The sequence below is a fragment of the Haematobia irritans genome, chromosome 5, assembly GCF_050003625.1.
Source record: "Haematobia irritans isolate KBUSLIRL chromosome 5, ASM5000362v1, whole genome shotgun sequence".
NCBI lineage: Eukaryota > Metazoa > Arthropoda > Insecta > Diptera > Muscidae > Haematobia > Haematobia irritans.
The window spans coordinates 158,544,913-158,571,928 of NC_134401.1; the positions used below are offsets into that span (position 1 = coordinate 158,544,913).

The following is a 27,016-nucleotide window of genomic DNA, read 5'->3' on the forward strand; positions in this document are numbered from 1 at the left end:
AACCTTCATAAATTTTAATTTGTTAGATATGAAATTCCATAAATTTTCATTTGCTTCATATGAACAGTGTTTTGGTTTTAGTTCGAGTAGCAGTTTTGCGTTCTTTGTTATGCTGATATGGAGGCAACAGTTTGAGAGTTATTAGAATAGCATTGACAATAATAGAGTAGGCTCAATTAATGAGAATAATAGGAGTGTATTTTTTATGTACATATGAGGAGAGCAATGAGAATAATAGGAGTGTACTCCGTATGCATATGCGTATGATGGTAGTGTGTAGGGTGAGAGATGCGTTACGCTCTGAAATGGGATTTTTGTTGAAGACATTGTAAAGGCATTAATGATATTAAATTTGCAAACAATACTTATAAAAAAATTGTTGAAATAAAATAATTTGTATTTTATTTTAAAGCTGCCAATAGGTATATTTTGTAAAGTAAAGCCTATTTTGGTTTAGAAAATTTGCAGAAATGAATACAGGGATCTATTTTGGCTGATGTATGGATTATCGCTTGATATAAATGTTGGTTTTCAAAGGGTCATTGTAAGATATATAAATTTAAAATTAACTTATTTATAATTTTGGTATAAATTTCAAAAGCTGTTGCAGAAAAAACACTTATATTTCTATTGGGAACATTATTTCTTATACGAAATATTTAATTTTGTTGATAATTGTTGTTATTGACTAGAATTCTAAAGGTAGAATATGTGTCATAGATATTTTTAAATAAATATCTCTTGATATAATAACGATTCTTACATAAAATTAAAATTTTCTCATTTAATACCATAGTTTGACCTGTATACTTCTTTCTACCTCTGGCCTTATGTCCCACGATAGATAAAAGCTACTTCGAAAGAAATTTTGCATCTTCTTTTTTTATATACTCCAGTTTTGTGTTGTTTCAGCATCTTTGCTATCATCTTGGGTTAGTCTATGGATTTTTTTCGTTATTTCTTTATTTTGGTTTCTTTATAGTAGTTCTTGGCTTCTTTGGTTGCTTGAAACATGCAGAGATATCTCTTTTCGGATATACGTTTTTTTGTATGAAATAATAACAATAATCATAATAATGAACATATGATAACAATGATGATAATAATGATGAGGATTATAGCGATGAGGATGACTTTATCTACGATTATAACAAGAAGTGTAAAATGAATTTAGATGGAAGCGTTGGAACATTTACCTCAGCTCATCTGGCTTATGTTTTCAGAGCAAAAAAAAAATCGTGATTGAGACTACTTTTGATTATATTATGTGCGAAGTTTCCTATTTCTTGTATATCACTAAAAAGGAAAGTTTTTTATTGATGTATTTTATGGAATGTTGAAAACAAAAATCACTTTTTAAATCTAATTTCTCAAAGAGATACAAAATCCGTGTTTCATGGTTGGAAGTATGTGTAGTTGTGGATGAGTTATATTATCTGATGGACTCTCAGTCCGTTGTCTCTCTAAATGAAAATGTTTTAGGAAAAATAGAAATTTCAATTGCCTATAGATTTAATACCAAAAATTACTCCCAAGAATTTTATGTCCAATCGAAAAAACCGCTTAGACACTCTGGCAGTGTATCCATATCCATTAACCCAAACATTTGTAAATGTAAGTAGCACAAAAATGTCCATAATGAACTTTCTCTCATAAATACGCACACACTCCCACTCTCTTCGCTAAGCCAACCACTAACCCAAGCAATACGCGAATAGCATTTTAAAACTTCATAAATCACCTATTTCAACTTAGTCTTATAGATGAGAGGTACATAAAACACAAGCCATATGAGGTGAATCAGTGGAACATCCTCTCTCTATAACGCAGATCAATGTTTGGATATGGAGTGTGAATGTGTGTGTGTACATTTGTTTCTGGTAGAATTAGTTATACAATGTATACACCCTACATCACACTGTGGTGAGAACACAATTATGTTGATTATGTTTAATTGTATATATCAGAAATAGTCATCCAAAGTCCACCTAAAAAAATTAGTTTTACACATTTGGCTCCGAAAACATTTTTTTTTAATTAGATTTTCAGCCAATAAATTCCATATATCTATTGACTTCGAAAATGTGGCCCCTTTTATTTATAAAGAAAGTTTTGCTAAAATTTAATTTCTATAGAAAATTTAAATTTATTTAGAATATTTTGCCAAAATTTTATTTCTATAGAAAATTTTGTCAAAATTTCATTTCTATAGAAAATTTTATCAAAATTTTTTATTTCTATAGAAAATTTTGTCAAAATTTTAGTTCTATAGAAAATTTTGTTAAAATTGTATTTCTATGGATTTTTTTTTATAATTTTATTTCTATCAAAAATTTGGTCAAAATATTATTTCTATAGAAAATTTTGCAAAAAATTTTATTTCTATAGAAAATTTTGGCAAAATTTCATTTGAAATACAATATTGCCAACATTTTTTATCTATAAAAAATTTTGTCAAAATTTTATTTCTATCGAAAATTTATTCAAAATTTTATTAATATAGAAAAATTTGTCAAAATGTTTGTTTCTATAGAAAATTTTATCAATTTTTTTTTAATAGAAAATTTTGTCAAATTTTTATTTCCATAAAAAATTTTCTCAAAGATTAATTTCTATAGAAATTTTTGTCAAAATATTATTTCTATAGAAATTTTTGTCGAAATTTTATTTCTATAAAATTTTTGTCAAAATTTTATTTCTATAAAATTTTTGTCAAAATTTTATTTCTATAAAAAATTTAGTCAAAATATTATTTCTATAGATAATTTTGGCAAAAGTTCATTTGAAATAAAATATTGTCAAAATTTGTTTAATCTATAGAAAATTTTGTCAAAATTTTATCTCTATAGAAAAATTTGTCATTTCTATCGCAAATTTTGTCGAAATTTTATTTCTATATAAAATGTTGTCAAAATTTTATTTCTTTAGAACATTTTGTCAAAATTTTAATTTTGTCAATTTTTTTTTTTTAATTTTTTGTCAAAATTTTATTTCCATAGAAAATTTAGTCAAAATACTATTTCTATAGAAAATTTTGTCAAAATTTTATTTCTATAGAAAATTTTGTCAAAATTTTATTTCTATAGAAAATTGTCAATTTTTCCAATAGAAAAGTTAGTCGAAATTTTATTTCTATAAAAAATGTTTTCAAGATTTTATTTCTATAAAAAATGTTTTCAAGATTTTATTTCTATAGAAAATTTTTTGTAAAAATTTTATTTCTATAGAAAATTTTTTGTCAAAATTTTATTTCTATAGAAAATTTTGTCAATTTTTCCAATAGAAAAGTTAGTCGAAATTTTATTTCTATAAAAAATGTTTTCAAGATTTTATTCTATAAAAAATGTTTTCAAGATTTTATTTCTATAGAAAATTTTTTGTAAAAATTTTATTTCTATAGAAAATTTTTTGTCAAAATTTTATTTCTATAGAAAATTTTGTCAATTTTTCCAATAGAAAAGTTTGTCAAAATTTTATTTCTATAGAAAATTTTGTCAAAATTTTGTTCCAATAGAAAATTTAGCAAAATTTTATTTCCATTGAAAATTTTCTAAAAATTTTATTTCTATAGAAAATTTTGTAAAAATTTTATTCCAATAGAAAATATAGCAAAATTTTATTTCTATAGAAAATTGTGTAAAAATTGTATTCCCATAGAAAATTTTCTCAAATTTTTTTCCAATAGAAAATTCATTATTTCCATAAAAAATTTTGTCAAAATCTTTTTACAATAGAAAATTTTGTCAAAATTTTATTTCTATAGAAAATTTTGTCAAAATTTTGTTTCTATAAAAAGTGTTGTTAAAATTTTATTTCTATAGAAAATTTTGTCAAAATTTTATTTCTATAGAAAATTTTGTCAATTTTTTTTTCTATAGAACATTTTGCCAAAATTTGATTTCTTAGAAAATTTTATTTCTAGAAAATTTTCCAAAACATTAAATTTCTTTAGAAAATTTTGCCAAAATTTAATTTCTAAAGTAAATTTTGTCTAAATTTCATTTCTATAGAAAATTTTGTCAAAATTTTATTTCTATCGAAAATTTTGTCAATTTTTTCAATAGAAAAGTTTGTCAAAATTTTATTTCTATAGAAAATTTTGCCAAAATTTTATTTCTATAGAAAATGTTGTCAAAACTTTATTTCTATAGAAAATTTTGTCAAAATTTTAGTTCTCTAGAAAATTTTGTCAAAATTTTATTTCTATAGAAAATTTTGTCAACATTTTATTTCTATAGAAAATTTTGTCAATACTTTATTTCTATAGAAAATTTTGACAAAATTTGATTTCTATAGAAAATTTTATTTCTAGAAAATTTTGCAAAACATTAAATTTCTTTAGAAAAGTTTGCCAAAATTTCATTTCTAAAGTAAATTTTGTCAAAATTTCATTTCTATAGAAAATTTTGTCAAAATTTTATTTCTATAGAAAATTTTGTCAAAACTTTATTTCTATCAAAAATTTTGTAAAAATTGATTTCTATAGAAAATTTTGTCAAAATTTGATTTCTATAGAAAATTTTGTCTTAATGTGATTCCAATATAAAATTTTGTCGAAATTTTATTTCTATAAAAAATGGTGTCAGAATTTTATATCAATAGAAAATTTTTTGTAAAAATATTATTTCTATAGAAATTTTTTGTCAAAATTTTATTTCTATAGAAAATTTTGTCAATTTTTCCAATAGAAAAGTTTGTCAAAATTTTATTTCTATAGAAGATTTTGTCAAAATTTTATTCCATTAGAAAATTTAGCAAAATTTTATTTCCATGGAACATTTTGTCAAAATCTTTTTCCAATAGAAAATTTTGTCAAAATTTTTCAAAATTTTGTTTCTATAAAAAATGTTGTTAGAATTTTATTTCTATAGAAAATTTTATTTCTAAATAAAATGTTGTCAAAATCTTTTCCCAATAGAAAATTTTCATTTCTATAGAAAATTTTGTCAAAATTTTATTTCTATCGAAAATTTTGTAAAACTTTATTTCTATAGAAAATTTTTCAAAATTTGATTTTTATATTTCTATAGATTTTTTTTGTCAAAATTTTATTTCTATAGAACATTTTGTCATAATTTTATTTCTATAGAAAATTATATCAATTTTCCCAATAGAAAAGTTTGTCAAAATTTTATTTCTATAGAAAATTTTGTCAAAATTTTATTCCAATAGAAAATTTAGCAAAATTTTATTTCCATTGAAAATTTTATAAAAATTTTATTTCTATAGAAAATTTTGTCAAAATTTTATTCCAATAGAAAATTTAGAAAAATTTTATTCCAATAGCAAATTTAGAAACATTTTATTTCTATAGAAAATTGTGTAAAAATTGTGATCCCATAGAAAATTTTGTCAAAATTTTTTCCAATAGAAAATTTTGTAAATTTTATTTCTATAGAAAATTTTGTCAAACTTTTGTTTCTATAAAAAATGTTGTTAGAATTTTATTTCTATAGAAAATTGTGTCAAAATTTGATTTCTATAGAAAATTTTATTTCTAAATAAAATGTTGTCAAAATCTTTTCCCAATAGAAAATTTTGTCAAAATTTTATTTCTATAGAAAATTCCAAGTACCTCTTAGTTTGGGAAGAATGTTTTGAAAAATCTACCAAAAACCAAAAATTCCACCAATCTACCAAACAGTTGGTTAGGTTATGTCAGGTGGCAGCCCGATGTATCAGGCTCACCATAGACAAATTAGAAGAAGACGCAGTCTTGTCATTGGAAAACTGAAGCACCAGAGGACTCTGCCAACAAAATATCATAAAGTTTGCGTCGACGTGTCTCTCAAATGTACTGCCGTTTGCTTCGGAAAATATCATAACATTTGTGTTTTTCATAAATTTCTGAATTAAAACCCACAAAAACAATACGATTATAGAAAATTAAAACATAACGTATGTGTATGTTAGAGCGAATATTTATTATGGTTTTATGTGAATATTGCTGTTTTAATTTAATCCTCGGCAGAGCTGTCTTGGAAAAAATTGACAAATAAAATTTTTTTTCTCATAGCCCTCTACACCTTGACATTTGTTTTCTCTTTATAAGAGCACAATGCATAATCTTGTTATACTCAATTATCTTTGGGCTCACTTAAACTATTCAGTCCATTGTGATACCACATTGGTGAACTTCTCTCTTATCACTGAGTGCTGCCCGATTCCATGTTAAGCTCAATGACAAGGGACCTCCTTTTTGTAGCCGAGTCCGAACGGCGGCTAGTGCAGTGAAGCCACTTAGAAAAGCTTTGAAACCCTCAGAAATGTCACCAACATTACTGAGGTGGGATAATCCACCGCTGAAAAACGTTTTGATGTTCGGTCGAAGCAGGTATCGAATCCACGACCTTGTGTATGCAAGGCAGGCATGCTAACCATTGCACCACGGTGGCTCCCACCAAACAGTAAAATATCTACGATTTTTGGTACAATTCTAACAACTGTGACAACCGTGAATGTTTGTCTGCCCAGGGCTTCAATACAGTCGTTTGCATATTTTTTCCATAATATTCGGCATTAATTTTGAGCCCACGGTCCCCACGGCCAACCAGACCATTAACATCAGCGCCGCTTGGGTGCTAGGGGCCCCTCGAGGTGGTATATTTTTAGCTGACCACTGTGGCAAGTAAACGCGATCATTTTGTTTGTTCCAAATCAGCCCAATTTGAAATGGCTTCTCATGGGAGAAAACCAAATTTTGGTAACTGAACAATTTCGTGCAAGCAAAGTAACTCTCTGGCAATTACCACTGTAGTTTTTTGTGTCGATGCACACAAAAAGCAAAAAGAGCTTTTGCACTTTCTGGAATTTCAATGGCTTTAGTCCAAAATAATTTTGCAATATGTCTGGTATTCGTCCTAGCGATATGTTTAGCCCACGAGCAAGTTTCCTACCATTGTGGCGTGGTTTCTATCCAATGTTCATTTCTAGTATTGTACTTTTTTTACGAGAAACAAACGGTTTATTCACATTTAAATGCCAGAGGGCTCTAGCGATAGTCATTTGTGGCTTTCCATACAAATAAATAAAGCAATCACATTAGCACGATTAAATTCTATCACGACTAACTTTATTTTTGAATGCAATAGATCAAAATGCTTTTGTAAGCTTGTAAACAATAAATGACTGTCACTGGAACAAATTTGTCAGCTGTCAGACGGGAGGTTTAGAAATGGTAGCAATGTGAGTACATCAGATTGGCAGAATGTAAGTACATCTACAATCTTTTTTTTACAGTTATCCAAATTATTGTTATTTTGATTACCGTTTAAACAACAGAGGAAAAGATCTTTGTTAAATTTATTTATTTGTTTTTCTTTTTTTTTAATTTTTGAAAATGTCAAGTAAATTATAGAAATTTATTATATTTTATTGGCACCTATAGAAGTGTAGGGTACTACCTATGTATACATACAAATGTTGCAAATGTGTTTGTACTCCCTCAGTGGCTTGGCAACCAAAAACAGTTTGACAGATGTTAAAGGGCACACACTTGCCACACACACTTATATATATGCTCTGCCATCTCCTATTTTTCTCTCTCGCCATAGACATTAGTATGAGTATGCTTATGTCTATGTATCTTCGTTGTTCTAAGCTCTATGCAAGACATTACTCTTTGCTTTTGTTTTTGTCCAGATTTGTGGAATCTTTTTTTTTTTTTTGCTACTGTTTTCAGGGTAATGGTGCTGGCATCGTTTTAGCCATTTAACGGGACCATGTGCTTGCATTAAAAGGCAATTTATTTGCTAGAAATCTGCTGAGTAGCACTCAACAGCCTTGGAAAAATCCAGAATATGCTTCCGTGGTGCTTTGTTTAAGCTGTTATGGAAGCATGTAGCTGAAACTGGTACAAAGGGTAGCATCACCTAGGTAACAATTCATGAAGTTGATCGTAAATTAAATGATAATAAGAGCTGGCATATTTCAAAATCGTGTGTTTTTTTTTGTCTTTCGTTTTCTTCGTAACAATAAAATTAAGTAGACATTTCGATTTTTTTGAAATTTTTATTAAATTGTCTTTGGTAGCATGATTTATAGAGAAATAGTTGATAATATATGAGATTATACATAGGGAGAGAGCATTATAAGAGAATCTTAAAGATATGGCCTAACATGTAATGGAAGAGCATGATATTCTTATGAGGACTAACGGTGTGAGTGAGAAAGTAGGTGGGGTAGAGATGAGAGAGAGAGTTGTTATTAATTATTTTTCTAATGCATTCTATTTAGACAATGAGAGAGAAGCTTAAAGAGATGAGTTAATATTTAATGGAAGAGTATGATATTCTTATGAAAACTAACGGTGTGAGTGAGAAAGTGGGTGGTGTACATATGGGCTTATAGAGATGGACTAACATTGAATGGAAGGGCATGATATTATTATGAAGCTTTCGGTGTGAGTTAGAAAGCGGTGGGGTAAAGATGAGAGAGTTGTTATTGATTTGTGATTCTCTTTCAATTGCATGCAATGAGATATCTCTCATTAAAGCTTAAAGAGCTTAAAGAGATGGGCTAACATTTAATAGAATAGTATGGTATTCTTATAAAAATTATCGGTGTGAATGAGAAAGTGTGGGTAAAGATGGGCTTAAAGAGGTGGACAACATGGAAGGGCATGATATTCTTATAAAGACTTTCGGTGTGAGTGAGAAAGTAGGTGGGGTAGGTTAGGTTAGGTTAAAGTGGCAGCCAGATTAAGATTCAGGCTCACTTAGACTATTCAGTCCATTGTGACACCACATTAACTAAAAGTACCTATTACATATGGGCACTTCTAATTTTAACCGCTGAACCTTCTTGATTATTTTTCTTTGTTGAACCAACCAGATTGTTCCAAAAACATTAGCAGACTGCTTAAGTTAACGTTTTCCAGATCTGCCAGTAACCTGAAGCTATATGCTTCTAAAAGTTGCTTGCGCACAAAATGCAGATGGGGTAGAGATGAGATAGTTATTGCGGGAAATGTTATTGATTTGTGATTCTCTCTATTACATTTAGAGATGAAAATTAAGCAATGAGAGAGAAGCTTAAAAAGATGAGCTGACATTTAATGGAAGGGCATCATATTCTTATACAAACTATCAGTGTGAATGAGAAAGTGGGTGGGGTAGAAATGGGCTTAAAGAGATGGACTAACATTGAATGTAAGGGCATGATATTCTTATAAAGAATTTCGGTGTGAGTGAAAAATTAGGTAGGGTAGAGATGAGAGAGTTGTTATTGATTTGTGGTATTCTTTCTTTTACATTTAGAGATTACAATTAAGTTATGAAAGATCAGTGAGCATATGTTTATCGTTGACATATGTAAACAAGATAATGATTACGTACCTTAGGGTGGATCTTCTTTTGGGATATTTTTGATTGATTATAAAATTGAAAAAAATTTTATACATTATCGAATCAAATAAAAAAGGACATGAAAATCAGTTCAACTAAATTGAGAAAGCTGCAAAGAGATTAGTAAATTAAGATTATTTATCGAAAAATAAAAAAAAAAAAAATAAAACTTAGTAGAAAAACAAGTATATACGGCCGTAAGTTCGGCCAGGCCGAATCTTATGTACCTTCCACCATGGATTGCGTAGGAACTTCTACTAAAGGCTGTCATCCACAATCGAATTACTTGGGTTGCGATAACACTTGCCGATGGCAAGGTATCGTAAAACTTTTTAACACTGTCTTCTAAATTGTAAGTTAGTCCATAAGGGGTATATATTAAACAAAAAAAGGCCGATTAAGTACGTATATAATTCAGTTTGACAAAATCTTCTATAGAAATAAAATTTTGACAAAATTTTCTATAGAAATAAAAACTTGACAAAATTTTCTATAGAAATAAAATGTTGACAAAATTTTCTATGGAAGTAAAATATTGACAAAATTTTCTATAGCAATACAATTTTGACAAAATTTTCTATAGAAATAAAATGTTGACAAAATTTTCTATAGAAATAAAATGTTGACAAAATGTTCTATAGAAATAAAATGTTGACAAAATTGTCTATAGAAATAAAATGTTGACAAAATTTTCTACAGAAATAAATTTTTTACAAAATTTTCTATAGAAATAAAATTTTGACAACATTTTCTATGGTAATCAAATGTTGACAAACATTGCTATAGAAATAAACTTTTTACAAAACTTTCTATAGAAATGAAATTTTGACAAAACTTTCTATAGTAATAAAATTTGACAATTTTTGCATGGCTGTTAGAGGCCATATACTAACGAAATGTACCAAATTTCAACCGCATCGGATGACTTTTGCTCCTCCAAGAGGCTCCGGAGGTCAAATCTGGGGATAGGTTTATATGGGAGCTATATATAATTATGGACCGATATGGACCAATTTTTGCATGGTTGTTAGAGACCATATACTAACACCACGTACTAAATTTCAAGTGGATCGGATGAATTTTGCTCATCCAAGAGGCTCCAGAGTTCAAATCTGTGGATCGGTTTATATGGGAGCTATATATAATTATGGACCGATATGAACCAATTTTTGCATGCTTGTTAGAGACCGTATACTAACATCAGGTACCCAATTTCAAACGGATCGGATGAATTTTGCCCCTCCAAGAGGCTCCGGAGGTCAAATCTGGGGATCTGTTTATATGGGAGCTATATATAATTATGGACCGATATGGACCAGTTTTTGCATGGTTGTTAGAGACCATATACTAACACCACGTACCAAATTTCAATCGGGTAGGATGAAGTTTGCTCCTCCAAGAGGCTCCGGAGGTCAAATCTGGGGATCGGTTTATATGGGAGCTATATATATTTATGGACCGATATGGACCAATTTTTGCATGGTTGTTAGAGACCGTATACTTAGACCACGTACCAAATTTCAACCGGATCGGATGAATTTTGCTGCTCCGGAAGGCTCCGCAAGCCAAATTTGGGGATCGGTTTATATGGGGGCTATACGTAAACGTGGGCCGATATGGCCCATTTTCAATATCATCCGACCTACATCAATAACAACTACTTGTGCCAAGTTTCAAGTCGATAGCTAGTTTCGTTCGGAAGTTAGCGTGATTTCCACAGACGGACGGACAGCCGGACAGACGGACGGACGGACGGACATGCTTAGATCGACTCAGAATTTCACCACGACCCAGAATATATATACTTTATGGGGTCTTAGAGCAATATTTCGATGTGTTACAAACGGAATGACAAAGTTAATATACCCCCATCCTATGGTGGAGGGTATAATTATAATGGTATTAAACCAATCGTTGAATATTAATCCTTAAAATACCCTTTAAAAAAAAGGTGGCTATCTATATTTATTTTTTGTACACTAATGACATTCTTCGTCATTTTGACTACGGCCTATTTTAAGACGCTATAATTTGCATCATAAGCAAAATTAAATTTATTTTCTAATTAAATTTGTTTTTAATTAAGATAAAACATAAAACTTAAATTTATAATTTATAATTATTTAAGAAAAATATACCATATATATATTTCCGATTTAAGCTTTTTAACTATCACTTCTAACCTCTACTTTTATTATATATTTTCAGCTAAAACAAGAATGTCTTCATTCTCATCTTAAAATCCAATAAAGTTAATGGCTGCATATCGTATCCTGGTAAAGGTAAGCATTATCTAAAACATCTTTTTTTATTGACTACCAAAAAATATTTTCAAAAAAAAAATTTTTTCCAAAAAAACTTCTTTTTCTGGGTGATTAATTTCCAAACTGTTCAAAAACTTTTGCAATTTTGGGTTTTTCAAACACTAAATGTCAACACCGAAAATCCATACATTTATGCTTGACCTCCTAAATGGTTCGTGACTAGTCATTTGTTTCAAGATATCATGTCAAGCTTTGCCTTCGATGCATTTTTGTTTCGTTTGTTCTGCCATGTGTGGTGGCTTTAGCCTGTGAAAGGTAGCCGGTGAGGGAGTTTTGTATTCTGGGCGATGGTAGAAGCTCAAACCTATGCAAACATTTGCACCTACTACAAACATTCTAGAAGCAAAAAGAAGTTAGCTAACAATACTGCAGCTAACCAAACAGCAAGGCACCTTCTGCTAGTGGCAAACAAAAAATCCTAGGAATAGTAATTTCAGCAAATTTTGGCCAGATATGCATAACGGTTATTTCGATGTGGAAAATTGATAAGAGATCTCAGCTTAAGGCACAGAAATGTTTGCAAGAACAGTTTTGGCGTTAAATTTGCAGAAAATCTTGACGTTGTTTTAAGTTAAAAAAATTTTTTTTTGGCATTTCTAATGGAATTAAAACAATTTTTTGATTTTGGTAGATTTTTCAAAATATCCCTCATAAACTAAGAGGCACTTCAATTTCAATATCAATAAAATTTTGAGAAACTTTGCTAGAGATATAAAATTTTGACAAAATTTTGTATAGAAATACAATTTTGACAAAATTTTCTATAGGAATAAAATTTTGACAAAATTTTCTATAGGAATAAAATTTTGAGAAAATTTTCTATAGAAATAAAATTATGAGAAAATTTTTTATAGAAATAAAATTTTGGGAAAATTTTGTATAGAAATAAAATTTTGACAAAATTTTCTATAGAAATAAAATTTTCTATAGAAATAAAATTTCGACAAAATTTTCTATAGGAATAAAATTTTGACAAAATTTTCTATAGGACTAAAATTTTGACAAAATTTTCTATAGGAATAAAATTTTGAAAAAAAATTCTGTAGAAATAAAATTTTGTCAAAATTTTGTATAGAAATAAAATTTTGACGACATTTTCTATAGGAATAAAATTTTGACAAAATTTTCTGTATTTTGACAAAATTTTCTATAGAAAGAAAATTATGGGAAAATTTTTTATAGAAATAAAATTTTGTCAAAATTTTGTATAGAAATAAAATTTTGACAAAATTTTCTATAGAAATAAAATTTGTCAAAATTTTATTCTATAGGAATAAAATTTTGACAAAATTTTCTATAGAAATAAAATTATGAGCAAATTTTGTATAGAAATAAAATTTTGAGAAAATTTTGTATAGAAATAAAATTTTGACAAAATTTGCTATAGAAATGAAATGTTGAGAAAGTTTTGTATAGAAATAAAATTTTGACAAAATTTGCTATAGAAATGAAATGTTCAGAAAATTTCATATAGAAAATAAAATTTTGAAAAAATTTTCTGTAGAAATAAAATTTTTACAAAATTTTTTATAGAAATATATTTTTGAGAAACTTTTCGATAGATATAAAATTTTGACTAATTTTTGCATAGATATAAAATTTTGACTAAATTTTGTATAGAAATAAAATTTTGACAAAATTTTCTATAGAAAATAAAATTTCGACAAAATTTTCTATAGAAAATAAAATTTCGACAAAATTTTTTGTTGAAATAAAATTTTGACAAAATTTTCTATAGAAAATAAAATTTTGACAAAATTTTCTGTTGAAATAAAATGATGCCAAAAATTTCTATAGAAATCAAATATTGAGAAAATTCTATATAAGACTAAATTTTGACAAAATTTTTATAGAAAAATGTTGTACAAACTGTTTTTTATTTTTGACAAAATTTTCAATAGAAATAAAATTTTGATAGAAAAAAAATTGACACAATTTTCGATTGATATAAAATTATGACGTAATTTTCTAACGGAATACAATTTTAACAAAATTTTCTATAGAAAATAAAATTTTGACTATGTTTTGTATAGATATAAAATTTTGACTAAATTTTGTGCAGAAACAAAATGCTGACCAAATTTTCTATAGAAAATAAAATTTTGAAAAAATTTTCTGTAGAAATAAAATTTTGACAAAATTTTCTAAAAATAATAATTTTTTAAGAAACTTTTCGATAGATATAAAATTTTGACTAAATTTTGCATACATATACAATTTTGACTACATTTTGTATAGAAATAAAATTTTGACAAAATTTTCTATAGAAAACAAAATTTCGACAAAATTTTCTGTTGAAATAAAATTTTGACAAAATTTTCTAGAGAAAATAAAATTTTGAAAAATTTTGAAAGAAATAAAATTTTGAGGAAATTCTCTATAGAACTAAATTGTGACAAAATTTTTATAGAAAAAATTTGTTCAAACTGTTTTTGACAAAATTTCCTATAAAAATAAAATTAATAAAATTTTCTATAGAAATTAAAATTTGGCAAAATTTTCTATAGGAATAAAATTTTGACAACATTTTCTATAAAAATAACACTTTGTCAAAATTTTTTATAGAAATAAAATTTTGACAATATTTTCTATAGAAATAAAGTTTTTACAAAAATTTCTATAGAAATAAATTTTTTACGAAATTTCCTATAGAAATAAAATTTTGACAAGATTTTCTATAGAAATAAAATTTTGACAAAATTCTCTATAGAAATAAAATTTTGACTAAATTTCCTATAGAAATACAATTTTTAGAAACTTCTCTAAAGGAACAAAATGCTGCCAAAATTATCGATAGAAATACAATTTTGACAAAATTTTCTATAGAAAGAAAGTTTTGACAATATTTTCTATAGATATAAAATTTTGACAAGGCGACTACTTCAGTTAAAATTTGAGGCTTATTTTTATTTTGATAAATTTGCAATTTAAATTATAGTTTTACACCCAAAATGTTAGTGTCTTTATTTCTAAGTTAGAAAAGCAAAATTCTAACAATTTAATAAATTTCTAACAAAAAATTTCGATGGAAATAAAATTTTGGCAAAATTTTGCTACAGAAATAAAATTTTGACAAAATTTTTCTATAGAAATAAAATTTTGACAAAAGTTTCGTTAGAAATAAAATTTGAAAAATTTTCCATAGAAATAAAATTTTTACAAAATTTTCTATAGATGGAAATCAGGGCTAGTTGTTTGTGTTTTTTTGATGTTTGTAGATATTTGGAAAATTTTTTTTAAATTATTGGTAGTTATTTTTTTTACTGTTTTTTTTTTCCTGTTGACATAAGCAAATGCTCTATCGTGTTGATAAATTTCTATTTGTATGAGAAAGTAGCTTTAAAAATTTTAAGCCATTTGTCCTTTAAAATCTAATGACCCGATATAGCCATATAACAAATATAAGAACTCTCCATTATAAACCCTGACATGAACCAGTTTCATTTCGTTCATCCTTTTTCCTCTTCACTTAAATAAAACAGATTTATTTCATCACTATTTTTCCCAAGCTCACATGAACTCTATGCCAAGAATTCAAACAATGAACCAATAATTTATTATGCCAAAGACCAAGAAAAAACTGTGATTTGTTGCTGTGAGAAATAACTGAGTTTTCTATGTGATATTCTTGCATTCTCAAACAGATTGTCCTAAAAGATTTAATATTGTGCCAGAGAAGAGAGAGGGAGAGAAAAAATGACCAAATGTTTCATGAATTTGTATCACTTCATGTATATGAAGTGAGAAATTTATTCTGGGAAATTTTTTTATATTTTTACAAGTATTGTACAAAAGAATATTGACCTAATATGAGAGATTAAAGGACCCCCAAACACAAGAAAAATTTACCTACAATGAATGAATAAAGGACCCCATAATATCATTATGTTTAAGGATAGAATTCTATGACCTAAAAATATTTCAATTAAAATAATATTTATTACATAAGTTTTCGTTTAAATCTAAAAACAAAAAACTTTTTGGACTCGGTACAGTACTGCCAGTATTGAACATTTTGTCAACATTTTTTTTTCGATAGAACATTTTATCAAAACTTTATTTCTATAGAAAATGTTGTCAAAATTTTTTCTATAGGAAAAGTTGTCAACATTTTATTTTTATGGCAAATGTTGTCAAAAATTTTATTTCTATAGAACATTTTCTCAAAATTTTATTTCTATAGAAAATTTTCTCAAAATTTTATTTCTATGGAAATTTTTCTCAAAATTTTATTTCTATGGAACATTTTCTCAAAAATGTTATTTCTATAGAATATTTTCTCAAAATTTTATTTCTATAGAAAATTTTCTCAAAATTTTATTTCTACAGAAAATTTTCTCAAAATTGTATTTCTATGGAAAATTTTCTCAAAATTTTCTATATAAAAATTTTTGAAAATTTTATTTCTATAGAAAAATTTCTCAAAATTTTATTTCTATGGAAAAATTTCTCAAAATTTTATTTCTATGGAAAATTTTCTCAAAACTGTTACTTCTATGCAAAATTTTCTCAAAAATGTTTTTCTATAGAAAATTTTCTCAAAATTTTATTTCTATAGAAAATTTTCCCAAAATTTTATGTCTATAGAAAATTTTCTCAAAATTTTTTTTCTATGGAAAATTTTCTCAAAACTGCTATTTCTATAGAAAAATTACTCAAAATTTTATTTCTATAAAAAATGTTCTCAACATTTTATTTCTATGGAAAATTTACTCAAAATTTTATTCCTATAGAAAATTTTATAAAAATTTTATTTCTATGGAAAATTTTCTAAAAAATTGCTATTTCTATAGAAAAATTTCTCAAAATTTTATTTCTATAAAAAATGTTCTCAAAATGTTATTTCTATGGAAAATTTACTCAAAATGTTACTCCTATAGAAAATTTTCTAAAAATTTTATTTCTATGGAAAACTTTCTCAAAAATGTTATTTCTACAGAAAATTTTCTCAAAATTTTATTTCATGGAAAACTTTCTCAAAGTTTTATTTCTATAGAAAATTTTCTTAAAATTTTATTTCTATAGACAATTTTCTCAACAATTTATTTCTATAGAAAAATTTCTCAAAATTCTATTTATATATACATTTTTCTCAAAATTTTATTTCATGGAAAACTTTCTCAAAGTTTTATTTCTATGGAAATTTTTCTCAAAATTTTTTTTCTATGGAAAACTTTTATTTCTATAGAAAATTTTCTCAAACTTTTATTTCTATAGAAAATTTTCTCAAAACTTTATTTCTATAAAAAATTTTCTCAAAATTTTATTTCTATAGAAAATTTTCTCAAAATTTTATTTGTATGGAAAATTTTCTCAAAATTTTATTTCTATGGAAAATTTTCTCAAAAATTTTTTTTCTATAGAAAATTATCTCAAAAATATTATTTCTATAGACAATTTTCTCAAAATTTTATCTCTACAGAAAATTTTCTCAAAATTTTATTTCTAAGAACATTTTCTCAAAATTTTATTTCTATGGAAAACTTTCTCAAAATTTTATTTCTATAGAAAATTTTCTCAAAATTTTATTTCAATGGAAAATTTTACTCCTATAGAAAATTTTCTCAAAATTTTATTTCTATAGAAAAATTTCTCAAAATTTTATTTCTATGGAAATTTTTCTCAAAATTTTATTTCTATTGAAATTTTTCTCAAAATTTTAATTCTATGGAAAACTTTGTCAAAATTTTATTCCTATGAAAAATTTTCTCAAAACTGTTATTTCTATAGAAAAATTTCTCAAAATTTTATTTCTATAAAAAATGTTCTCAAAATTTTATTTCTATGGAAAATTTACTCAAAATTTTACTCCTATAGAAAATTTTCTAAAAATTTTATTTCTATGGAAAACTTTCTCAAAAATGTTATTTCTACAGAAAATTTTCTCAAAATTTTATTTCTATAGAAAATTTCCTCAAAATTTTTTCTATAGAAAATTTTCTCAAAATTTTATTTCTATAGAAAAATTTCTCAAAATTCTATTTATATATAAATTTTTCTCAAAATTTTATTTCATGGAAAACTTTCTCAAAATTTTATTTCTACATAAAATTTTCTTAAAATTTTATTTCTATAGACAATTTTCTCAAAAATTTATTTCTATAGAATATTTTCTCAAAATTTTATTTCAATGGAAAATTTTCTTAAAGTTTTACTCCTATAGAAAATTTTCTCAAAATTGCATTTCTATGGAAAACTTTCTCAATCTATATCTGTCCATAAAGCTCGAAAAATAATTGTATAATTAGATACTTTCTCAAAAATGTTATTTCTATAGAAAATTTTCTCAAAATTTTATTTCAATGGAAAATTTTACTCCTATAGAAAATTTTCTCAAAATTTTATTTCTGCAGAAAAATTTCTCAAAATTTTATTTCTATGGAAATTTTTCTCAAAATTTTATTTCTATGGAAACCTTTTTTAAATTTTTTTTCTATAGAAAATTTTTTCAAAATTTTATTTCTATAGAAAATTTTCTCAAAATTTTATTTCTATGGAAATTTTTCTCAAAATTTTATTTCTATGGAAAACTTTCTCAAAATTTTATTTCTATGGAAAACTTTCTCAAAATTTTATTTCTATGGAAAATTTTCTCAAAACTGCTATTTCTATAGAAAAATTTCTCAAAAATTTATTTCTATAAAAAATGTTCTCAAAATTTTATTTCTATGGAAATTTTTTTCAAAATTTTATTTCTATGGAAACCTTTTTTAAATTTTTTTTCTATAGAAAATTTTTTCAAAATTTTATTTCTATAGAAAATTTTCTCAAAATTTTATTTCTATGGAAATTTTTCTCAAAATTTTATTTCTATGGAAAACTTTCTCAAAATTTTATTTCTATGGAAATTTTTCTCAAAATTTTATTTCTATGGAAAACTTTCTCAAAATTTTATTTCTATGGAAAACTTTCTCAAAATTTTATTTCTATAGAAATCTTTCTCAAAATTTTATTTCTATGGAAAACTTTTATTTCTTTAGAAAATTTTCTCAAACTTTTATTTCTATAGAAAATTTTCTCAAAATTGTATTTCTATAGAAAAATTTCTCAAAATTTTATTTCTATAGAAAAATTTCTCAAAATTCTATTTATATATAAATTTTTCTCAAAATTTTATTTCATGGAAAACTTTCTCAAAATTTTATTTCTACATAAAATTATCTTAAAATTTTATTTCTATAGACAATTTTCTCAAAAATTTATTTCTATAGAATATTTTCTCAAAATTTTATTTCAATGGAAAATTTTCTTAAAGTTTTACTCCTATAGAAAATTTTCTCAAAATTGCATTTCTATGGAAAACTTTCTCAATCTATATCTGTCCATAAAGCTCGAAAAATAATTGTATAATTAGATACTTTCTCAAAAATGTTATTTCTATAGAAAATTTTCTCAAAATTTTATTTCAATGGAAAATTTTACTCCTATAGAAAATTTTCTCAAAATTTTATTTCTGTAGAAAAATTTCTCAAAATTTTATTTCTATGGAAATTTTTCTCAAAATTTTATTTCTATGGAAACCTTTTTTAAATTTTTTTTCTATAGAAAATTTTTTCAAAATTTTATTTCTATAGAAAATTTTCTCAAAATTTTATTTCTATGGAAATTTTTCTCAAAATTTTATTTCTATGGAAAACTTTCTCAAAATTTTATTTCTATGGAAAACTTTCTCAAAATTTTATTTCTATGGAAAACTTTCTCAAAATTTTATTTCTATGGAAAACTTTCTCAAAATTTTATTTCTATGGAAAATTTTCTCAAAACTGCTATTTCTATAGAAAAATTTCTCAAAAATTTATTTCTATAAAAAATGTTCTCAAAATTTTATTTCTATGGAAATTTTTTTCAAAATTTTATTTCTATGGAAACCTTTTTTAAATTTTTTATCTATAGAAAATTTTTTCAAAATTTTATTTCTATAGAAAATTTTCTCAAAATTTTATTTCTATGGAAATTTTTCTCAAAATTTTATTTCTATGGAAAACTTTCTCAAAATTTTATTTCTATGGAAATTTTTCTCAAAATTTTATTTCTATGGAAAACTTTCTCAAAATTTTATTTCTATGGAAAACTTTCTCAAAATTTTATTTCTATAGAAATTTTTCTCAAAATTTTATTTCTATGGAAAACTTTTATTTCTTTAGAAAATTTTCTCAAACTTTTATTTCTATAGAAAATTTTCTCAAAATTGTATTTCTATAGAAAAATTTCTCAAAATTTTACTTCTATAGAAAATTTTCTCAAAATTTTATTTCTATAGAAATTTTTCTCAAAATTTTATTTCTATAGAAATTTTTCTCAAAATTTTATTTGTATGGAAAATTTTCTCAAAAATGTTTTTTTCTATAGAAAATTATCTCAAAAATATTATTTCTATAGACAATTTTCTCAAAATTTTATTTCTATAGAAAATTTTCTCAAAATTGTATTTCTAAGAAATTTTTCTCAAAATTTTATTTGTATGGACAATTTTCTCAAAAATGTTTTTTTCTATAGAAAATTATCTCAAAAATATTATTTCTATAGAAATTTTTCTCAAAATTTTATTTCTATAGAAATTTTCTCAAAAATGTTTTTTTCTATAGAAAATTATCTCAAAAATATTATTTCTATAGACAATTTTCTCAAAATTTTATTTCTATAGAAAATTTTCTCAAAATTTTATTTCTATGGAAAATTTTCCCAAAAATGTTATTTCTATAGAAAATTTTCTGAAAATTTTATTTCTATGGAAAACTTTCTCAAAATTTTATTTCTATGGAAATTTTTCTCAAAATATTATTTCAATGGAAAACTTTCTCAAAATTTTATTTCTATGGAAAACGATCTCAAATTTTTATTTCTATATAAAATTTTCTCAAAATTTTATTGCTATGGTAAATTTTCTGAATAATTCTATTTCTATGGAAAACTTTCTCAAAATTTTATATCTATGGAAAATTTTTTCAAAAATTTTATTTCTATAGAAAATGTTCTAAAAATTTTATTTCTATAAAAATTTTTTATTAAAATTTTATTTCATATTATTATTTTATTTCAAAAATGTTAGTTCTATAAAAAAATTTCTAAAAATTTTATCGTATGGAAAATTTGCTCAAAACTTTACTCCTATAGAAAATTTTGTCAACATTAAATTCTATAGAAAATTTTGTCAAAATTTTATTTCTGTAGAAAATTTTGTGAACATTTTATTTCTATAGGGAATTTTGCAAAATTTTATTTCTATAGCAAATTTTGTCAAAATTTTATTCCTATAGGAAATTTTGTAAAAATTTTATTTCTATAGAAAATTTTGTCGAATTTTTTTTCTATGGGAAATTTTGTAAAAATTTTATTTCTATAGAAAATTTTGGCATTGCAACAATAACTCGCTGGAATTTTACTTCAAGTTTTGGCACAAATTTTTGCCATAACTTGTAGACATATCGATAAAAGGTTGAAATTGATGACCTACAATGTCACACTTCGCCTGACAGGAACCATTTGAAGAATGTTGACTTATGCCCTATGACAAAGCCTTGTAAAATGTATTGTTTCTAATACGATTTTCCACCACTTCCGGATCCACAAAGATCATTGCCTTTACATGTTAGCTACACTTTTGTTTTGCTGGGCTATAAAAGAAGAATTTCATTTGGACCATTTAGCGTATGATTATTGCAAATATAAATCTGATCACACATACGCCCCAAGTGACCTCAATTAATTTATCAATGCATAGATACATATATCACAATTAGCCTTCTAGCCATTAAATGGAAGTTATATAACACTTTTAAACATTTCAATAAACAATCTAATAAAATTATCCGATAAAGTCCTTTTAATGGCCTTTACAAATAAATATTTCCATGGACTCAAGAGCAGGGTGTAGGGAGGGGGGTTAATTATTTTACATAATTCCCTTGGTCTACCCCTTAGGGGATAGTTTTCATAATTTCTAACATATAATCGTTATAATTCCATCACATTCACATGAAGGGCAAAAACAAAAGTCTCAAATCAAAATCTCTACTTAACTATGACCTAAAGCACAAAAATTGCCAGGCTGTTTAAGTGCCTGCTGCTTGACTGCCATTTGCAATGCAATTAATTAAAACTAATATTTATTTTACTAACAAATTGCATTCTCAATTAGGCAAATCAAAAACTTTATGTAAATATTTTACTGCCACAACAACAAACAGCACACACACATACAAAAAAAGGAAAAATGTTTGAGGAGAAATCTATTGAAGGAGTTTTAAGCAGAAAATTTTGACAATAACTTTTTAATTACTTTCATTTTCAAGCAAAAACTATGGAAATTGTCTTGGCAAGATATACGAAAATTTGTCTGTGTATATGTGTGGGTATATGTGAATGCTAATAGTATAGGTTTAACGATTTATTTATGTTGAGAAAGATAAGACAAGTCCAGACAATTGGCTAAGGAGAATAGACCATGTCATAGTCTTAGTAACCATCACACACACACACACACTGGAGTTTAATTTATGCTTATTCGATTGTATAACGAAATGTCAGCAACACTTAAGGCTATTTTTGTACCATCGAAAGATACCAGATCGAGACAAACAAACAAACAAACAATTTTGTATTTATGGTGATAACAATAATAGCAAAAGCTTAGAGTTAAACTATTAGCAAAATTATATGCACATTTTCACAATATATTCATGCATATAATTATCATGAATATTTTATATGAGGTATGTTTGCTTTGGCAATGGGAAAGGATTGAATAAAACTTTAGAATATGAATGAAGAATTAAAAAGGATAACACATAAAATAAATATTAGAGAGAGAGAGAGAGAGGGAGGAAAATGCATAAAGTGTTAGTGTAGAAAATCTTTAAAAATTTATAGCACACCTTTATATATACCAAGCTTGAAGTTCATAAAAATAAAAGGGATTTAATTACACGGACGCAGAACTACACTGAAAGAGTTCCAAAGGCTTAAAAGAAATTTCCCTTATATAGAGATACCCATTTTAAGGTGGAATCCCTTAACTTTAAGAATAAGAAGTTTCTATTGCAAACCTTGTTGTATTACATTCGTATATTTTAAGGACCATAAAGTCCAAAATCGAAACTTTTTTCAAAAAATAAAAAATAGAAGTCCAGATTATTTCAATTTTTTTTAGAATGGAGATAAATCGCCAAGTAGGTTTTCACAAGCACATAAAACCCATGTTTGGAATGTTTATTTATAGCCTATACACACAAAAAAAATTTTTTCTGATTCAATTACAAAATTAATTGATCCAATAAATTTTTTAATTGAAATGTTTTCAATCACAGAAATAATAGTATCAATTAAAAAATTAATTGACAGTCAATTAAAAAAATTAATTGATCCATTTAAAACAAGTAAGGAAAGATCCACTTTGTAGATCTAAATTTTCGATACCATATCACATCCGTCAAATGTGTTGGGGGCTATATGTAAAGGTTTGTCACAAATACATACATTTAAATATCACTCGATCTGGACAGAATTTGATAGACTTCTACAAAATCTATAGACTCAAAATTTAAGTCGGCTAATGCACTAGGATGGAACACAATTTTAGTAAAAAACATATGCACTAACTTATAATACCCTGTTCCACAGTGTGGCGCAGGGTATAGATATGGGAAACATTTAAATCTGAAGCAATTTTAAGGAAACTTCGCAAAAGTTTATTTATGATTTATCGCTCGATATATATGTATTAGAAGTTAAGGAAAATTAGGGTCATTTTTACAACTTTTCGACTAAGCAGTGGCGATTTTACAAGGAAAATGTTGGTCGAAATCAGAAAAACATATATATGGGAGCTATATCTAAATCTTAACCGATTTCAACCAAATTGGACACGCATAGCTACAATGCTAAATCTACTCCCTGTGCAAAATTTCAACCAAATTGGGCCAAAACTCAGGCTATTAGAACCATATTCAGCGTTGCCAGAATTGTTTCACCAAAAACCGCTAGATTTGTCCAAAAAACTAGCCAAAAAAAGCTAAAAAATTTTAAAAAATAGCTAGAAAAAAAGCTAAATTTTTTTGTATCAAAAGTCACATTTTTTATTGAAATTTAACAAACTTAAAGGCTTTATTTCACTTAAAATGCATATTATTTTAATTTTATTCAATTTAATTCCATTTCTGTGAGACTGTAAGAAAATCTAAGTCATATCAGCTCTGTTGGCGTACTCGATACATTTTGATAACTATCACAAATTTTTACTGGAAGTCCTTCGTTTATATTTCCTTGTAAAAACATTTTTCCCAGTGAACTTCCAATTATCAGCTGGTTAATCATGTCACATAGAACTGCATTAGAAAATATCTATATATTTCGTTTTAACTGAATTAATGATAAATTCGTGAACGTGTACACTTCTCCTAATTTTACCCAAGAGAATAAAACCTATTCTAACTGTCTTGCAAGTTTATAATGAATAACTTTTATTCGAAAATTTCCCAAACCTATTGTTGTCCAATTTTCGTAAATGTAAATCCATCCCATTAATAAATAGCAGATTTGTTTTGATCCTATCACTACGAATTTTTTATTGCATTTTTTGGTGTTAAAAAAAATAATACCACATTCAAAACTTTATTTCCTTAATTATTTCTATGTTCGGTTTCAAAGATTTTGTACACTAATGATTTTTGTATTGATTCCGAGTCAAATTTGAATTTATTCGTTTTCTCAGCTTTTTCTTCATGAGCTATCACAGTGCTTTAAAAACGTGCTAACGAAAACTTAAATTTTCAAATTCAGACTCGACTTTAAGTAGAAATTATTTTATGTATACGTTTTTAAAATAAAATGTTTAAAAACCTCTTCTATTTTTGAACGTTATTTTGGTTTGTGGTCAAGATACAAAAACTCCACAAATTTAAAGACTAAAAGAATTTTTTAGAATTGACCCTAGCCTTCTTTCATGAAAAGATACCCAATTTTAAGTTGAATCACTTAACTATAAGGACAAAACGACTGTATCGGCTTTTGGACAAGGAAAACAGTTTATATAAGAAAAATTCACAAATGCTATTATAACCAAAATTCGCGTTCGTATTTTAAGGACATGAAATCTTTGGCCTGACGACAATATTTTTTCAGTGTACAAAGCAATTCAAATGTACTATTTTAATTTAGTAATATCAAAAGGATAAACGAGTCAAATGCTAATATTCCTAATAATTTACTGACAGTTTATATAAGGAATTTGTATGGTAATAGTAGATTTAAAGTTTACGATAACTTTTATGAATACGAGGCAAGAACTTTACAACAAGGTGTATTTGCTGCAAAAATGCCCGCATAATGGCTGGAATAATTATTAATGTTTCAATTGAGATTTGAAACATGGGAAAAACCTTATTCTGGCAGCAAGGCTTAGATAAAAACGAAGTTTTATCCATATTTCAATAGGAACATGTCGAAAATAAAAAAGCCAAAAATAGCTAAAAGGGTCATGAAAAAAAGCCAGAACAAAGGCTAAAAGCTAAATGCATTTTTTTCCCGCTAAACGTCTTCAAAAAAAGCCAAATCTACACCCTCAAAAAAAATCGCTTCTTTAACATATGTTCCAAACATATTTTGCAGGAAGCACATATATTATTGGATACTGCCGAAACATTAATATGTTTGTTTTATGTGAACATATTATATGTTTGGAAGCATTTTGAGCCAAAAATATTATATGCTTGGAAGAATTTTTCCCAAACACGATTGTGCTCATTCCCTAACATACTCGTAATTTTCACTTCCACGAAATTTTTTAGTTATTGGCACCTTTCTCTGTAATACAAATAATGTTGAAGAAATTATTCACTTTTATAAATTTTTTAAATTTTACCTTTTGCCTGCACGGAGAATCGAACCGAGGGCCATACAGTTTGTAAGCCAACACACTATCCACTGGGCTACGTAGCTGTTATGGTCACCAGCAGATAATTATCGTTATAAGTTACATTTATATAGCATAGTTTGCAGCGCCCACGAGCCCATGCAAACATAACACTATTTAACAGAAACATACATTTGTTTGCCACGTGGAGCAGTGGTTAGCATGTCTGCCTTGCATGCAAAGGGTCGTGGGTTCAAACCCTGCTCCGACAGAAAACTTGTTTTTTTTTTTAAATTTGCACATTTATATTTATACTATATTAAATTTTTATAATGAAACTTCGATTTCATTCAAATTTTTGGCCTTATCATAAAACAGTTTTCCGAAACAACATACAAGCGGTTTCACAGAAATTGTTCTCTTTTGATTCTTTCGCTGTGTTATGTTGATATCTTTCGTCAACTCTCCCGGTTTCCATCTCTATTTCTCTCTCTATACTCTCTCTCTCTCTGTCGCTTTGGATAAAATATCACAACATATGTATGTTTATTCGAAATTTGTAAATTTATATATGTTTGCATTCACACATATGATTTTTATGAAACATTTATGCCCCAAACATAATATATTCTAACATATTAACATAGATGTCCCAAACATTTAGTGTTAGTTTAGGAACATTACATGTTTGCACTTAAATATATTGTGTTTTAAAATTGTGCCCGAAACACACTTTGTTTATATCGGAACATATGAAAAACATATTTTTCTAAGAGTGTAGCGGGAAAAAAGCTAAATTGGCAACGCTGACCATATTAGTCCATATCGGGCGAAAAATATATATGGGAGCTATATCTAAATCTGAACCGATTTCAATCAAATTTTGCACACTGAACTGCACTACTAATTGTACTCCTAGTGCAAAATTTCAACCAAATTCGGCCAAAAATCTGGCTTCTGGGGCCATATAAGTCCATATCGGGCGAAAGATACATGTTATTTTCTCGGAAATCATGTATCTGATTTCGGCAAGAAAATAAAATTTTATCGACAAACATGTTACATGGTAACCATACAAAAATAACATTTTGCTCTTGAAACATGTTTGAGGTGATCATATTCCTTCTCTGCGTTACCACTCGAGCCAAAAATAATCTACCAAAATTTGATAAATATTTTATGAAATAAAATTCTTTTTTTTTTATAGATTTTCGTCAATACTTTGTGGTTATCATAAAAAACAATTAAAATAAAATTTAATAAAAATTTTATTTCTATAACAAATTTTGTCAAAATTTTATTTCTATTGAAAATTTTTCCAAAATTATATTTCTATGGAAAATTTTGTAAGCATTTTATTTTATTAAAAATTATTATGGATAAATATTTCTATAGAAAATTCTGTCGAAATTTTATTTCTATAGAAAATTCTGTCAAAATTTTATTTCTATAGAAAATTTTGACAACATTTTATTTCTATAAAACTTTTGCCAAAATTT

General features: G+C 25.7%; 1 long non-coding RNA gene across 1 annotated transcript in view; it reads left to right on the forward strand.

Moving 5' to 3' along the window:
• Positions 1–27,016, forward strand: part of LOC142240302 (uncharacterized) — a 115,503-nt gene that overhangs the window by 56,958 nt on the left and 31,529 nt on the right. The window contains exon 3 of the long non-coding RNA XR_012723225.1: positions 11,553–11,626. This is a non-coding gene — a long non-coding RNA (uncharacterized LOC142240302). The remainder of the gene's footprint in view (positions 1–11,552; positions 11,627–27,016) is intronic.